Source organism: Triticum aestivum, chromosome 2D (genome assembly GCF_018294505.1).
Source record: "Triticum aestivum cultivar Chinese Spring chromosome 2D, IWGSC CS RefSeq v2.1, whole genome shotgun sequence".
Taxonomy (NCBI): domain Eukaryota; kingdom Viridiplantae; phylum Streptophyta; class Magnoliopsida; order Poales; family Poaceae; genus Triticum; species Triticum aestivum.
Window position 1 is genome coordinate 153,270,325 of NC_057799.1, and position 18,135 is coordinate 153,288,459.

The following is an 18,135-nucleotide window of genomic DNA, read 5'->3' on the forward strand; positions in this document are numbered from 1 at the left end:
GGGGATCAATTGTAGCCTCTTTCGATAAGTAAGAGTGTCGAACCTGTTGGGGATCATAGCAGAATTTTAAAATTTCCTACGCATCACCAAGATCCATCTATGGATTATACTAGCAACGAGGGGAAAGGAGTGCATCTACATACCCTTGTAGATCATGAGCGGAAGCGTTCAAGTGAACGGGGTTGATGGAGTCGTACTCGCCGTGATCCAAATCACCGATGACCGAGTGCCGAACAGACGGCACCTCCGCGTTCAACACACGTACGGAGCAGCGACGTCTCCTCCTTCTTGATCCAGCAAGGGGGAAGGAGAGGTTGATGGAGATCCAGCAGCACAACGGCGTGGTGGTGGATGTAGCGGGATCTCGGCAGGGCTTCGCCAAGCTTCTGCGAGAGGGAGAGGTGTTGCAGGGGGAGAGGGAGGCGCCAGGGGCTGTGGTGTTGCTGCCCTCCCTCCCCCCCACTATTTATAGGACCCCTGGAGGGGGGGCGGCCCTGGAACCCATCTACATGGGGGGGCGGCGGCCAAGGGGGAAGGGGGGTTGGCTTCCCCCCCCCCCCCCAAGCCAAGTGGGGCGCCCCCCACCCCTAGGGTTTCCAACCCTAGGCGCAGGGGGAGGCCCAAGGGGGGGCGCCCCAGCCCACTAAGGGCTGGTTCCCTTCCCACTTCAGCCCATGGGGCCCTCCGGGATAGGTGGCCCCACACGGTGGACCCCCGGGACCCTTCCGGTGGTCCCGGTACAATACCGATAACCCCCGAAACTTTCCCGGTGGCCGAAACTGGACTTCCTATATATAATTCTTCACCTCCGGACCATTCCGGAACTCCTCGTGACGTCCGAGATCTCATCCAGGACTCCGAACATCTTTCGGGTTTCCGCATACTCATATCTCTACAACCCTAGCGTCACTAAACCTTAAGTGTGTAGACCCTACGGGTTCGGGAGACATGCAGACATGACCGAGACGCCTCTCCGGTCAATAACCAACAGCGGGATCTGGATACCCATGTTGGCTCCCACATGTTCCATGATGATCTCATCGGATGAACCACGATGTCGAGGATTCAATCAATCCCGTATACAATTCCCTTTGTCAATCGGTATGTTACTTGCCCGAGATTCGATCGTCGGTATCCCAATACCTTGTTCAATCTCGTTACCGGCAAGTCTCTTTACTCGTACCGTAATGCATGATCCCATGGCTAACTCCTTAGTCACATTGAGCTCATTATGATGATGCATTACCGAGTGGGCCCAGAGATACCTCTCCGTCACACGGAGTGACAAATCCCAGTCTCGATCCGTGTCAACCCAACAGACACTTTCAGAGATACCCGTAGTGCACCTTTATAGTCACCCAGTTACGTTGTGACGTTTGGCACACCCAAAGCACTCCTACGATATCCGGGAGTTACACGATCTCATGGTCTAAGGAAAAGATACTTGACATTGGAAAAGCTCTAGCAAACGAACTACACGATCTTTGAGCTATGCTTAGGATTGGGTCTTGTCCATCACATCATACTCCTAATGATGTGATCCCGTTATCAATGACATCCAATGTCCATAGTCAGGAAACCATGACTATCTGTTGATCAACGAGCTAGTCAACTAGAGGCTTACTAGGGACACGTTGTGGTCTATGTATTCACACATGTATTACGATTTCCGGATAACACAATTATAGCATGAACAATAGACAATTATCATGAACAAAGAAATATAATAATAACCATTTATTATTGCCTCTAGGGCATATTTCCAACAGTCTCCCACTTGCACTAGAGTCAATAATCTAGTTACATTGTGATGAATCGAACACCCATAGCGTCCTGGTGTTGATCATGTTTTGCTCTAGGGAGAGGTTTAGTCAACGGATCTGCTACATTCAGGTCCGTATGTACTTTACAAATATCTATGTCTCCATTTTGAACACTTTCACGAATGGAGTTGAAGCGACGCTTGATATGCCTGGTCTTCCTGTGAAACCTGGGCTCCTTGGCAAGGGCAATAGCTCCAGTGTTGTCACAGAAGAGAGTCATCGGGCCCGATGCATTGGGAATCACCCCTAGGTCGGTAATGAACTCCTTCATCCAGACTGCTTCCTGTGCTGCCTCTGAGGCCGCCATGTACTATGTAGATCCCGCCACGACGCTTTGCTTGCAACTGCACCAGCTTACTGCTCCTTCATTCAAAATATACACGTATCCGGTTTGTGACTTCGAGTCATCCAGATCTGTGTCGAAGCTAGCGTCGACGTAACCCTTTACGATGAGCTCTTCGTCACCTCCATAAACGAGAAACATATCCTTAGTCCTCTTCAGGTACTTCAGGATATTCTTGACCGCTGTCCAGTGTTCCATGCCGGGATTACTTTGGTACCTTCCTACCAAACTTACGGCAAGGTTTACATCAGGTCTGGTACACAGCATGGCATACATAATAGACCCTATGGCTGAGGCATAGGGGATGACACTCATCTTTTCTCTATCTTCTGCCGTGGTCGGGCATTGAGCCGTGCTCAATTGCATACCTTGCAATACAGGCAAGAACCCCTTCTTGGACTGATCCATATTGAACTTCTTCAATATCTTGTCAAGGTATGTACTCTGTGAAAGACCAATGAGGCGTCTTGATCTATCTCTATAGATCTTGATGCCTAATATATAAGCAACTTCTCCAGGGTCCTTCATTGAAAAACACTTATTCAAATAGGCCTTTATACTTTCCAAGAATTCTATATCATTTCCCATCAATAGTATGTCATCCACATATAATATGAGAAATGCTACAGAGCTCCCACTCACTTTCTTGTAAACACAGGCTTCTCCATAAGTCTGTGTAAACCCAAACGCTTTGATCATCTCATCAAAGCGAATGTTCCAACTCCGAGATGCTTGCACCGGCCCATAGATTGAGCGCTGGAGCTTGCATACTTTGTTAGCATTCTTAGGATCGACAAAACCTTCCGGCTGCATCATATACAATTCTTCCTTAAGAGAGCCGTTAAGGAATGCCGTTTTGACGTCCATTTGCCATATCTCATAATCATAGAATGCGGCAATTGCTAACATGATTCAGACGGACTTCAGCTTCGCTACGGGTGAGAATGTCTCATCGTAGTCAACCCCTCGAACTTGTCGATAACCCTTGGCGACAAGTCGAGCCTTATAGATGGTCACATTACCATCCGCGTCTGTCTTCTTCTTAAAGATCCATTTATTTTATATGGCTCGCCGATCATCGGGCAAGTCAGTCAAAGTCCATACTTCGTTTTCATACATGGATCCTATCTCGGATTTCATGGCTTCTAGCCATTTGTCGGAATCTGGGCCCGCCATCGCTTCTTCATAGTTCGAAGGTTCACCGTTGTCTAACAACATGATTTCCAGGACAGGGTTGGCGTACCACTCTGGTGCGGAACGTGTCCTTGTGGACCTACGAAGTTCAGCAGTAACTTGATCCGAAGCTTCATGATCATCATCATTAACTTCCTCCCCAGTCGGTGTAGGCACCACAGGAACATCTTCCCGCACTGCGCTACTTTCCGGTTCGGAAGGGGTGACTATCACCTCATCAAGTTCCACTTTCCTCCCACTCAATTCTTTCGAGAGAAACTCTTTCTCCAGAAAGGACCCGTTTTTGGCAACAAAGATCTTGCCTTCGGATCTGAGGTAGAAGGTATACCCAATGGTTTCCTTAGGGTATCCTATGAAGACGCATTTCTCCGACTTGGGTTCGAGCTTTTCAGGTTGAAGTTTCTTGACATAAGCATCGCATCCCCAAACTTTTAGAAACGACAGCTTAGGTTTCTTCCCAAACCATAATTCATACGGTGTCGTCTCAACGGATTTCGACGGAGCCTTGTTTAAAGTGAATGCAGCTGTCTCTAGAGCGTATCCCCAAAATGATAGCGGTAAATCGGTAAGAGACATCATAGATCGCACCATATCTAATAGAGTGCGATTACGACGTTCGGACATACCATTTCGCTGAGGTGTTCCAGGCGGCGTGAGTTGTGAAACGATTCCACATTTCCTTAAGTGCGTACCAAATTCGTGACTTAAATATTCTCCTCCACGATCTGATCGTAAGAACTTTATTTTCCTGTCACGTTGATTCTCAACCTCACTCTGAAATTCCTTGAACTTTTCAAAGGTTTCAGACTTGTGTTTCATTAGGTAGACATACCCAAATCTACTTAAATCATCAGTGAGAGTGAGAACATAACGATAGCCACCGCGAGCCTCAACACTCATTGGACCGCACACATCAGTATGTATGATTTCCAATAAGTTGGTTGCTCGCTCCATTGTTCCGGAGAACGGAGTCTTGGTCATCTTACCCATGAGGGATGGTTCGCACGTGTCAAATGATTCATAATCAAGAGACTCCAAAAGTCCATCTGCATGGAGCTTCTTCATGCGTATGACACCAATGTGACCAAGGCGGCAGTGCCACAAGTATGTGGGACTATCGTTATCAACTTTACATCTTTTGGTATTCACACTATGAATATGTGTAACATCACGTTCGAGATTCATCAAGAATAAACCATTGACCAGCGGGGCATGACCATAAAACATATCTCTCATATAAATAGAACAACCATTATTCTCGGATTTAAATGAGTAGCCATCTCGAATTAAACAAGATCCAGATACAATGTTCATGCTCAAAGCTGGCACTAAATAACAATTATTGAGGTTTAAAACTAATCCCGTAGGTAAATGCAGAGGTAGCGTGCCGATGGCGATCACATCGACCTTGGAACCATTCCCGACGAGCATCGTCACCTCGTCCTTCGCCAGTCTCCGCTTATTCCGCAGCGCCTGTTTTGAGTTACAAATATGAGCAACCGCACCGGTATCAAATACCCAGGAGCTACTACGAGTACTGGTAAGGTACACATCAATTACATGTATATCACATATACCTTTGGTGTTGCCGGCCTTCTTGTCCGCTAAGTATTTGGGGCAGTTCCGCTTCCAGTGACCACTTCCCTTGCAATAAAAGCACTCAGTCTCAGGCTTGGGTCCATTCCTTGGCTTCTTCCCGGCAATTGGTTTACCGGGCGCGGCAACTCCCTTGCCGTCCTTCTTGAAGTTCTTCTTGCCCTTGCCTTTCTTGAACTTAGTGGTTTTATTCACCATGAACACTTGATGTTCCTTTTTGATCTCCACCTCCGCTGATTTCAGCATTGAATATACCTCAGGAATGGTCTTTTCCATCCCCTGCATATTGAAGTTCATCACAAAGCTCTTGTAGCTTGGTGGAAGCGACTGAAGGACTCTGTCAATGACCGCGTCATCCGGGAGATTAACTCCCAGCTGAGTCAAGCGGTTGTGCAACCCAGACATTTTGAGTATGTGCTCACTGACAGAACTATTTTCCTCCATCTTACAACTGAAGAACTTGTCGGAGACTTCATATCTCTCGACCCGGGCATGAGCTTGGAAAACCATTTTCAGCTCTTCGAACATCTCATATGCTCCGTGTTGCTCAAAACGCTTTTGGAGCCCCGGTTCTAAGCTGTAAAGCATGCCGCACTGAACGAGGGAGTAATCATCAGCACGCTGCTGCCAAGCATTCATAACGTCTTGGTTCTCTGGGATGGGTGCGTCACCTAGCGGTGCTTCTAGGACATAATCTTTCTTGGCAGCTATGAGGATGATCCTCAGGTTCCGGACCCAGTCCGTATAGTTGCTGCCATCATCTTTCAGCTTGGTTTTCTCTAGGAACGCGTTGAAGTTGAGGGCAACGTGGGCCATTTGATCTACAAGACATATTGTAAAGATTTTAGACTAAGTTCATGATAATTAAGTTCATCTAAACAAATTATTCAATGAACTCCCACTCAGACAGACATCCCTCCAGTCATCTAAGTGAAACATGATCCGAGTCAACTAGGCCGTGTCCGATCATCACGTGAGACGGACTAGTCAAACATCGGTGAACATCTTCATGTTGATCGTATCTTCTATACGACTCATGCTCGACCTTTCGGTCTTCCGTGTTCCGAGGCCATGTTTGTACATGCTAGGCTCGTCAAGTCAACCTAAGTGTATTGCGTGTGTTCCGAGGCCATGTCTGTACATGCTAGGCTCGTCAACACCCGTTGTATGCGAATGTTAGAATCTATCACACCCGATCATCACGTGGTGCTTCGAAACAACGAACCTTCGCAATGGTGCACAGTTAGGGGGAACACTTGCTTGAAATTATTATAAGGGATCATCTTATTTACTACCGTCGTACTAAGCAAATAAGAAGCAAAACATGATAACATCACATGCAATCAAATAGTAACATGATATGGCCAATATCATTTTGCTCCTTTGATCTCCATCTTCGGGGCGCCATGATCATCTTCGTCACCGGCATGACACCATGATCTCCATCATCGTGTCTCCATGAAGTTGTCACGCCAACGATTACTTCTACTTCTATGGCTAACGCGTTTAGCAATAAAGTAAAGTAATTTACATGGCGTTATTCAATGACATGCAGGTCATACAAAAAATAAAGACAACTCCTATGGCTCCTGCCGGTTGTCATACTCATCGACATGCAAGTCGTGATTCCTATTACAAGAATATGATCAATCTCATACATCACATATATCATTCATCACATCTTCTGGCCATATCACATCACAAGGCACATGCTGCAAAAACAAGTTAGACATCCTCTAATTGTTGTTGCAAGTTTTTTACGTGGCCTCTATAGGTTTCTAGCAAGAACGTTTCTTACCTACGTAAAACCACAACGTGATATGCCAATTTCTATTTACCCATCATAAGGACCCTTTTCATTGAATCCGATCCGACTAAAGTGGGAGAGACAGACACCCGCTAGCCACCTTATGCAACTAGTGCATGTCAGTCGGTGGAACCTGTCTCACGTAATCGTACGTGTAAGGTCGGTCCGGGCCGCCCACAATGCCGCCGAATCAAGATAAGACTAGTAGCGGCAAGTAAATTGACATGATCTACGCCCACAACTGCTTTGTGTTCTACTCGTGCATAGTAACTACGCATAAACCTGGCTCATGATGCCACTGTTGGGGATCGTAGCAGAATTTTAAAATTTCCTACGCATCACCAAGATCCATCTATGGAGTATACTAGCAACGAGGGGAAAGGAGTGCATCTACATACCCTTGTAGATCGCGAGCGGAAGCGTTCAAGTGAACGGGGTTGATGGAGTCGTACTCGCCGTGATCCAAATCACCGATGACCGAGTGCCGAATGGACGGCACCTCCGCGTTCAACACACGTACGGAGCAGCGACGTCTCCTCCTTCTTGATCCAGCAAGGGGGAAGGAGAGGTTGATGGAGATCCAGCGGCACGACGGCGTGGTGGTGGATGTAGCGGGATCTCGGCAGGGCTTCGCCAAGCTTCTGCGAGAGGGAGAGGTGTTGCAGGAGGAGAGGGAGGCGCCAGGGGCTGTGGTGTTGTTGCCCTCCCTCCCCCCCCCCCACTATTTATAGGACCCTGGAGGGGGGGCGCCGGGCCTGGAACCCATCTACGTGGGGGGCGGCGGCCAAGGGGGAAGGGGGGGTTGGCTTCCCCCCCAAGCCAAGTGGGGCGCCCCCCACCCCCACCCCTAGGGTTTCCAACCCTAGGCGCAGGGGGAGGCCCAAGGGGGGGTGCGCCAGCCCACTAAGGGCTGGTTCCCTTCCCACTTCAGCCCATGGGGCTCTCCGGGATAGGTGGCCCCACCCGGTGGACCCCCGGGACCCTTCCGGTGGTCCCGGTACAATACCGATAACCCCCAAAACTTTCCGGTGGCCGAAACTGGACTTCCTATATATAATTCTTCACCTCCGGACCATTCCGGAACTCCTCGTGACGTCCGAGATCTCATCCAGGACTCCGAACATCTTTCGGGTTTCCGCATACTCATATCTCTACAACCCTAGCGTCACCGAACCTTAAGTGTGTAGACCCTACGGGTTCGGGAGACATGCAGACATGACCGAGACGCCTCTCCGGTCAATAACCAACAGCGGGATCTGGATACCCATGTTGGCTCCCACATGTTCCACGATGATCTCATCGGATGAACCACGATGTCGAGGATTCAATCAATCCCGTATACAATTCCCTTTGTCAATCGGTATGTTACTTGCCCGAGATTCGATCGTCGGTATCCCAATACCTTGTTCAATCTCGTTACCGGCAAGTCTCTTTACTCGTACCGTAATGCATGATCCCGTGGCTAACTCCTTAGTCACATTGAGCTCATTATGATGATGCATTACCGAGTGGGCCCAGAGATACCTCTCCGTCACACGGAGTGACAAATCCCAGTCTCGATCCGTGTCAACCCAACAGACACTTTCAGAGATACCCGTAGTGCACCTTTATAGTCACCCAGTTACGTTGTGACGTTTGGCACACCCAAAGCACTCCTACGATATCCGGGAGTTACACGATCTCATGGTCTAAGGAAAAGATACTTGACATTGGAAAAGCTCTAGCAAACGAACTACATGATCTTTGAGCTATGCTTAGGATTGGGTCTTGTCCATCACATCATTCTCCTAATGATGTGATCCCGTTATCAATGACATCCAATGTCCATAGTCAGGAAACCATGACTATCTGTTGATCAACGAGCTAGTCAACTAGAGGCTTACTAGGGACACGTTGTGGTCTATGTATTCACACATGTATTACGATTTCCGGATAACACAATTATAGCATGAACAATAGACAATTATCATGAACAAAGAAATATAATAATAACCATTTATTATTGCCTCTAGGGCATATTTCCAACAGAACCCAACAAGGAGCTAAAGGTAGAACAAATATTCCCTCAAGTTCTATCGACCACCGATACAACTCTACGCACGCTTGATGTTCGCTTTACCAGAAACAAGTATGAAACTAGAAGTACTTTGTAGGTGGTATTGGATAGGTTTGCAAGAATATAAAGAGCACGTAAATAAAAAGTAGGGGCTGTTTAGGTAAAGAAGCAATAAAGTAAATATAGCGAGTGTGGAAAAGTGGTGGTAGGAGTTGTGAAATTGTCCCTAAGCAATTGACTACTTTACTAGACCGATAGCAAGTATTATGTGGGAGAGGCCACTGCTAGCATGTCATCCCTTACTTGGAATTCTATGCATCTATGATTGGAACTATTAGCAAGCATCCGCAACTACTAACGTTCATTAAGGTAAACCCAACCATAGCATTAAGATAAATTGGTCCCCCATCAATCCCGTATGCATCAATTTCTATGCTAGGTTGAAGCATCTGTCACTCTTGTCGTCCAATACATAGTCCTATCAACATACAACTAACCCTATGGTGTGATCCACGCGCGCGCTCATATGATGGGCACCAAAGGTCAGCAACATAACCACAAGCAAATTAAATCAATCATAGCAATTCGTCAACCACCGATAGGACAACGAAAATCTACTCAGACATCATAGGATGGCAACACATCATTGGATAATAATATGAAGCATAAAGCACCATGTTCAAGTAGAAGGTACAGCGGGTTGCGGGAGAGTGGACCGCTGTAGATAGAGGGGGGAAGGTGATGGAGATGTTGGTGAAGATGGCGGAGGTGTTGGTGAAGATCGCGGTGATGATGATGGTGGCCACGGCAGCGTTCCGGCGCCACCGGAGGAGAGGGGGAGAGGGGCCCCCTTCTTCCTCTTCTTCCTTGACCTCCTCCCTAGATGGGAGAAGGGTTTCCCCTCTGGTCCTTGGCCTCCATGGCATGGGAGGGGCAAGAGCCCCTCCGAGATTGGATCTGTCTCTCTGTCTCTCTCTGTTTCTGCGTTCTTTTTTGCTGCCCTTTCACTGTTTCGTATATATATGGAGATCCGTAACTCCGATTGGACTGAAACCTTCCCCGTGATTTTTTCCAAAAATTAGCTTTCTTGCGGCCGAAGAAGGGCATCAACCGCCTTACGGGTGGCCCACGAGGGTCAGTGGTGCGCCCCCCTGCCTCGTGGCCACCTCAGGCACCGTCTCGCGTGGATTTTTCTTCCGGAATTCTCCAAATATTCCAAAAATATTCTCCGTCCGTTTTTATCCCGTTTGGATTCCGTTTGATATGGGGTTTCTGTGAAACATAAAACATGCAACAAATAGGAACTGGCACTGGGCACTGGATCAATAAGTTAGTCCCAAAAATAATATAAAAAGTTGCCAAAAGTATATTAAAGTTGCATAATATTGGCATGGAACAATCAAAAATTATAGATACGACGGAGACGTATCAGCGGTTTTACCGGTCCACGGCGGTTCAACGTCGGCGAGAAATCCGGCGGCGGCGGGCGTCGACGCCGTCGGCTCCGGCGGCTGCGGGGCGTGCGTGGGCGGCGGTTGAGGCGGCGCGGTGGCAAAGTGCGGCAGCGGCGGCGGCGGTGCAGCAGCGGCGCGAGTGCGGTTCGTGAGGCGAGACGGGGCTCGGGGTTCAGCTTATAAAGGCCAGGGGAGGAGGCTTGCGAGAGGAGGCGGAGAAGTCCGGCCTTGGCACGGATGCCGAGGTCGGCGGCGGCGGCGGACTCCCGAGCGGAGTCCCGCTCAGGGACGGAGGCGAGGCGGTGGGCTAGCTGGGCCGCGGCCTGGCGGTTAGCTGGGCCGGCCCAGTTCGGTCGGCCCGAACTAAACTCTTTTTTTAACTAATGACAAAATAAAACAAGCAAATAAATAATAAATAAAATGATATATAGGCATATTATATATCAAAATTTTCAGAAAAAGATTTTCTAAAACATGAACATTTTTTTAGCGGCAAATAAATTCCACAAAAATTTCAATAAAGCAAACAGTACTAGTGGTTCATTTAAAAACCAAATAAAAATATTTTAAAATACCAAAATGATTTCAAAGTCATTTCTCTCCATTTTTCTACTTTAGGGAATCATTTTACCCAATTTTCCATATATTTTATTTTTGGAGAAAAATAATTTGAATAAAATCAAATAACTCCAAATTGAAAGTGGGTTTCAAAATAACTTCAAAGGGACTTCCAATTTGATTCTTTGAAACTTCCAACTCTCTTTTCTTAGTATTTGAAGAAGTCATTTTATCTTCTCTCATGAAACTCATTGAGTTGCATAAAGTTTCTAAATTTGAAATATTTTCAAATGGAATTCAAATCTTTTCAAAACCCTTTTTCAATTAATTAAATGGAAGAAGTCATATCATCTTCACTCTAGGGTTTTGTGATGAAATGAAGTTGAATTCATGGAGATCATAAATGCAAGGTGAAAGTTTGGGAAAGTCCTTTTATTCCCTCTCATTTAACTTTCAAAAAGTTTCAAATTTCACTCAATTGCACACAAGCAACCACACCACAATCAAACAATCAATCAAAACTATTTATTTAATATAACATTTCAAAATTTAGAATTTTGGGATGTTACATCGTGCAGCAGCAGCAGCGCGAGCGAGAGCAAGAGCAGAGCAGCAGCACAAACGAGAGCAAGAGTGGAGCAGCAGCGCGACCGACAGCAATAGCAGAGCAGAGCAGCAGCACGAACGAAAGCAAGAGCAGTGCAGCAGCACGACCGACAGCAAGAAAAGAGCCGCAGCACGAGTGAGAGCCAGAGCAGCAGCAGCGCGAGCGAGAGCCGGAGCAGCTGCAGCTAGTTCCGGTGGGGAAGTCGCCGCCAAGGAAGCAATGACATGGGGGAGAGACGCCGTCGATGAAGTGGCCGGCGACGGCGCCGTCGATGGAGACCCGCCATGGCTGCTCGGTATCGAGCACCGGCAGCCCCGTGAGATCGAATAAAAGATAAAATGCAACGGTGAGTGCAGGACCTCCTTGGTGGCGCCGAGTTGGCCTCGGCTTCATCGGAGGAATCGGTGAGGGTGTTGCAGTTCCGGTGGGGCAGGTCAAGACGGTGTTGTGGGGATGGAGGTGGCGCGATAGACGAGGCGAACGTCCGGGCAGCTCCTTGGAGGTGGAGGACGGGGCGGCTGATCCGGCGGGACGACGAGATCGACGACGGATCCTCATCCGGTGTGGTGGATGAGGGACGGCGAGCTGTTGCGGTGGACGACGTCGTCGGGGAAGAGTCTCCGGCTAGGTGACAGTCGGGAGGCCGACAGAGGAGCATGGGGTTTCGCAGGTTTTGGTGGCCTCGGTATACGAATGGGGGGACGAAGGGGAAGGTAGGGGAGCCATGGCTTAGGGACGCGCTTGTCTGAAATGTAGGGTAAGTTACCAGTGTACCCCCACCAGTTTTGACACTGCGACGTCGAGCCGGCATTTCCGGCTGAGGGGTAGAAGGGGGATTTCGCGTGTCTTGGTTGCGGGACCGATTTCAGATGAGGAGGGAGTTTTCGCGCGCGTCGAAATTTGGGGATAACAAGGCACGGCGCGGGTTGAAGAGGCGGGAGTTTCAAATCAGATGAGACAAAAGATACTCGAGCTTGAAAATTTCGGGATAACAAGGCGTGGATTCCTTGTTTGGCAGAAGAAACTTAACGTGTACAAAAAAACAATTCATACAAGACACAAGAGAGTCATGTCCCCTTTTCCTATATTGCTATAAATGCCATTGAAAAAACTACAAGAAAAATGTAAAAAATGGGAGAACAAGATTACCATGTACAGTACCAAATCGATTCCCACTTCCCTCAACAACAACAAAAAACAAATCAATTCCCACCAAAAGAAAGAGTCATGTCCCTTTTTATATGATTACAAATGCTAGGATCTCGAATTTCAATTTTTGAATCCACGTTATGTTGAATTCGAATTTATCGTTAGGTGACCTTGCGGTTTATAATGGATGTAGTCGTACATTTTGATCTTCCATCATATATGAACATTTCCACCCTATGAACATATATATTGTGATCTACCATATGGAATAAATTTGAGTTAATTTTCCTTGTTTGAATACGATTGTTGTCAAGTTATACAATCATTTAAATATTATCTTGATAACAAAAAACATGCATATAGCAGTAATCATATTTCACTATGAACTACATGTACCATACGATCTCCAATTCAAATATTTGTATCCATTTTATGTTGAATTCAAATCATAGTACATTGGTCTAGGTAGCGAGATGTTCGGGATAATCTAAACCCTGTTTTCATATGTATAATTTTTGGCTGAATTGCGACAAGTTTTGGTATAAGATTCTTGCAAAACCGGAGATTCTCTCAACAAGCCTCGTGGTTCCGAGAGGGAACGTGTCACCTTTGTGTGTGAAACGATATACGCTGCCTCCCCCTGATTTTCTTTACAGATGCAACATAGAACTATATGAGTGCCCTGTTAAATTTTGGAATTATTCCAGGTTCGTTTGGCCTTTTTTATACATTAATAATTGAGTTTCTGGACATTTAATGTGCATAATCCAAATTTGCACTGCAAGCACATGCTCTAGTGCACCAAAGTTGGTTGAAAAATCACATGTGTGTCCTTGGGTGAATTTCTAGGTCCCATGCAAGAAATGTGAATGAAATTCAAACATCTGGGCGTCGTGACTCGGCCGAGAACATCGAGAAACTTGGTTTTAAATTCATGTAAATGCAAAACTCGCCTGGAAATCATGAAACTTGGCATGGTGTCATGTCATGGCACTAACATGTTGTGGTAAAAAATTGGGCCGATTTGGAACAAGTTTTGGTATAAGCTTCTTGCAAACCGGAGCTTCTCTCAAGAAGGCTCGTGGTTCTGAGAGGGAACGTGTCACCTTTGAGTGCGAAACGATATACGCTGCCCCCCTTGAGTTTCTTTACAGAGGCAACATAGAACTACATGAGTGCCCTGATAAATTTTGGAATTATTTCGGGTTCGTTTTGCCTTTTTTATACATCAATTGAGTTTGTGGTCATTTAATGTGCATAATTCAAATTTGAACGACAAGCACATGCTCCCGTGCACCAAAGTTGGCTGAGAAATCACATGTGTGTCCTCGGGTGAATTTCTAGGTCCCATGCAAGAAATGGGAATGAAATTCAAACATCTGGGCATCGTGGCTCGGCCGAGAACATCGAGAAACTTGGTTTTAAAATTCTTGTAAATCCAAAACACGCCTGAAAATCATGAAACTTGGCATGGTGTAATGTCATGGTACTACCATGCTGTGGTAAAAAATTGGCCAAATAGGAACAAGTTTTGGTATAAGCTTCTTGCAAACTGGAGCTTCTCTCAAGAAGGCTCGTGGTTCTGAGAGGGAACGTGTCACCTTTGTGTGCATAATTCAAATTTGAAATAGAAGCACATGCTCCAGTGCACCAAAGTTGGTTGAGAAATGTTGTCCAATTTGCGAAGGCGCACACAACAATTAACAAAGTCATTTTGGAACAAGTGTTGTCACGTTACAATCGGAAACACAAGTATTATTGAAACCGTGGGCGTTCTATTTATCATTTACGTGCCGTCACGCGTCCCCTTTTTTTATTAGCTAGGAGGCGCCGTGCAGGGTAGCTAGTTGAGTATGAGAGGCGTGCTTATCGGGAGAGCCCTTTGACCTCCATCTGCCGTCCACCTCTCTCCCAAGGTCTCCATTAATGGAGCCCGAGCCTCTGTTTAATAGCGTGGCTATGTCTCACTCGACTGAGATTTAAGAGAGAGAAAAGAAAATTTTGCACAGGTCTTGATGTAAGATCCGACGGACCTATATAGCATCTACTGCGACTTATAGCAAGACTGATGAATATATAAGGACGACGACAGTGGATAATAATTGTCTTACATAATTAGTAAGATAATTAAAAAGCCATATGCGGCTACGCCCGAATAAACAAGGGCAAAAGAAGAAGGAAGACAACGAACTGGCTCGCTGATCTCTACTTTCTTGATGCGTTGCTACAGGCTGCGGGAACTAGTCTCCGCGGCGAGCGGCGATGCGCTTTGTCGTGTCCTCAAGACACTACTTGAGAGCATCCACGGATTCCTCCACCAGCCTTTGGCGCTCGATGCGGAGCAAGTCATTCTCATCCATAAGTTTCTTGACGATGACGCCGGTCCTCTTCAACAAGGCAGTGGTCTCCTCCTGCTGCTCTGCACTTCGGATGATCTTCACCCTCAGCAGGTTGCGCTCGGCCCGGAGCCTCTCATTGCCCTCCCTTCATTGTCGGATGACGTCGGTAGCCTGTTCAAATGAGGCTTTCATGTCGTCATGCAACCTCGCCCAGCCGGAGATCTGATCCATCTGGCTATGGACGATCGCATGCATGCGCCTGTAAGAGTCATCGCCTACCCGCGAGACATTTTCCCAGGTCTCCGCGGCGCGGCAGGACATCTCTGCTGCATTCGCGGCGCGGCGGGACATCTCTGCTACTTCCACAGCGCGGCCGGACCAGTCTGTTGCATGGACGGCGCGGCGGGACCTGCGTGCAGCTTCGCCGGTGTGGCAGGACCTCTGTGCTGCTACTTCCGCGCAGCGGGACATGTCGGCTGCTTTCGCGGCAAGGCGGGACATCTCTCGTGCTTCCGCTTCCATGCTCGCCTCTCCCTGGTGGTAATCTGTCAACCCAAAACTCACGCTGGCCATGGCAGGCTCAAGGGAAGGATGCTGAATGACTTGTTTGTTTTTGTGGATGAGGAGTTGAGGAGGAATGTGCAATCATCTTGCCATAGAAGTATTTATAACCGAGTACTAATACGCTCCTACTACCTCCATCCTGGTTTATAGGTCACCTTTGTAGTTTGTGCCAAATTTTGACCAAATATTTAGCTAACAAAATGTTAATGCATGTCAACAAAAATTATATCGTTGGATTGGTATTTCAACATAGTTTTCAATGATATATTTTTGGTAACATGCATGAATGTTTTGTTAGTTCAATCTATAGTCAAAATTTGACACAATATACAATGGGACTAATAAACCAGGATGGAGGTAGTAAGTGGGAAACTGTTTAGGTTGTGATCGGTGTGAACAGGTTTGCAATTAAATATAGCGTCGTAGTAGTAATTTGGAATGTGACGAGACGCAAGCTCAAAATTTATTGACGGTTCTAGTTTCGAAGTGCGGCACTATTCCCGGATGGCGTAATGTGGGCACGTGTTCTCGGCCATGCTGTAGCATATGCCATGGTAGCTCTTTTTCTATTGCTGTGTACGTGCAATAACTGGCACTGTCGGATACATATCTTACAGTTATTGGGGCGTTCGACAGGAATAGCCTCGTGGCGAGCTATGGACTAATCTTATTTTCCGACGCATTACACCTATCTCTCAGGACTTCTCGCACGCACCATCTCTAGCTCCCTAGGTCGATGCCACCCACTTACACTTGTACTCTGAGTTTAGTACGTTATACAGGAAGAGAAGAGGTGCACGCATGCACTCGTCCTCTCTCACACACGCATCTGTAGCTACGAATTGTAGTGTTCTCAACCATCCGATTGGCTCTATCATAGGTTTCACGTTGCTCCTTGGCCTTGAGATTGAGAAGTTTAAAACGCGGAGGCTAAGCTAGAGGCGCGAGGTTTTGGTTAATGTGCGGGCCGCACACGGCACCAACACGACACGAGCTTCGTCTGCCTGGTGCGCAGTCGGGTGAGTTGTCCAAGTATAGACACAACTAGGCCCTCCTTGGTATCTGCGCCTCGACTTATGTGCAGAGAAAATTAGGATCGGAGGGAGTACTACTAGTAGTAGTACTACTTTGATGTGTCGCGTCAACTCGGACAAGTATGCAACACTTCCTGAACAAACAAGCATATAAGATGTTATACTTCTTACCCAAAGGAACTTTATATCCAACAGACACAAAATATTCATTCGACTGTTGTAAATTACTTTAACTGCTGATCTGATGTCGAAGTAATTGCTGCATCGCCACCAAAACCCACCATCTCTTAAGCTAAAGTAGATCGAGCTAACCCCTATATTAGCATATTACTAAGATAAACAGAAGGCACTGTAGAATCATTTAGGACGTGAGCTTGTCAATCTGAATGTGGAGGGACACCAGCTTAGCCCCGGCCAGCAGCTTGGGCGGAAATGTGAAGAAGGTCAGCTCCTGCACGGCGACATCGTCGGGATCCTTGCTGCTTGTCACCTCCATTTCCACCTTGACATCGTCGGTCCTGCCTTTGGGCTCCCCCGGCGGGTCGTTCGCCCACAGCTTGGCCATGTAGTGCGGCAGTGGGGACGCCCCCGCTCTGATGCAGACGACCGACATGGCGATGGGCGCACCGATGTCGAGCATGCTGCCGACCAAGAAAAACGCACGGCCGTCCTCCTCCGCGAACAGCAAGAGCCGTGGCTCCGACAGTGGCACTTACAGCTGGAGCACCTTGCCGTACTGGATCCTGTGCATGGGCATGGGATGCATGGCGCTGATGTGGTGGGAGAGCGCCAGCGGCGGGCCTTCGTAGCCGCAGACGGGCACGGGGCATTTGCAGGGCGCGAGTGGACACACGCTCTAGTGATCGGCGAGCTTGTGGTAAGTGACACAGCCCACAGCCTTCGTGCGGGCACTCCGCCCTCACTGAGGAGAGGACGGCGTCCACCGCCGTTTCCGCACATCGAAGCCACCGCCGCGCTCGCACTTCTAGCACTACCGCTGGTTCCCGAGGCGCTCGACATGGCAGTCCGCGCAGGCTAGGTGCCCTCCCTTGCACTGCACAAATCAATCGAATAGCACATCAATCAAGAAACCTGCACCTTGCTCGATCAGCCGAACGGACGAGGTGTATTCGAACCTCATACACTAGAGGCTTCAAGGGGTGGAGGCACAAGGGGCAGTGGAGCAAGGTGAGGTCCATCGAGACCATAGAGAGCTCCCTCGTCGGGTCCTGTTCCATCTGCATGATCTTGCCCTCCTCGTGCACAACCATCTCTCGCTTTAGGGCCGGGGCATTACAAAGCTTTACCACCACATATTCATGCTACTTCAAGGTGCATTAAATCAACACGTGCAAGTACCAAAAGGAGAGGCACGACATGCATGCATGCGTTGTAATTAATGCATCGGTAAACGCAAATTATTGAAATATATCGAGTGCAGTGCTTTGATGTGTCGCGTCAACTCGTACAAGATCGAGAAGTTTGATTACTACAACGCCCTCTCCCTCGCGGACCGAGCTCCGGTGCCTTCATTGTACCTGCCTTTGGCTGTATGACAGGTGAGCCACCCACCTATTGGGCCCACCAGTCATACACGCAAAGGCAGGAGTA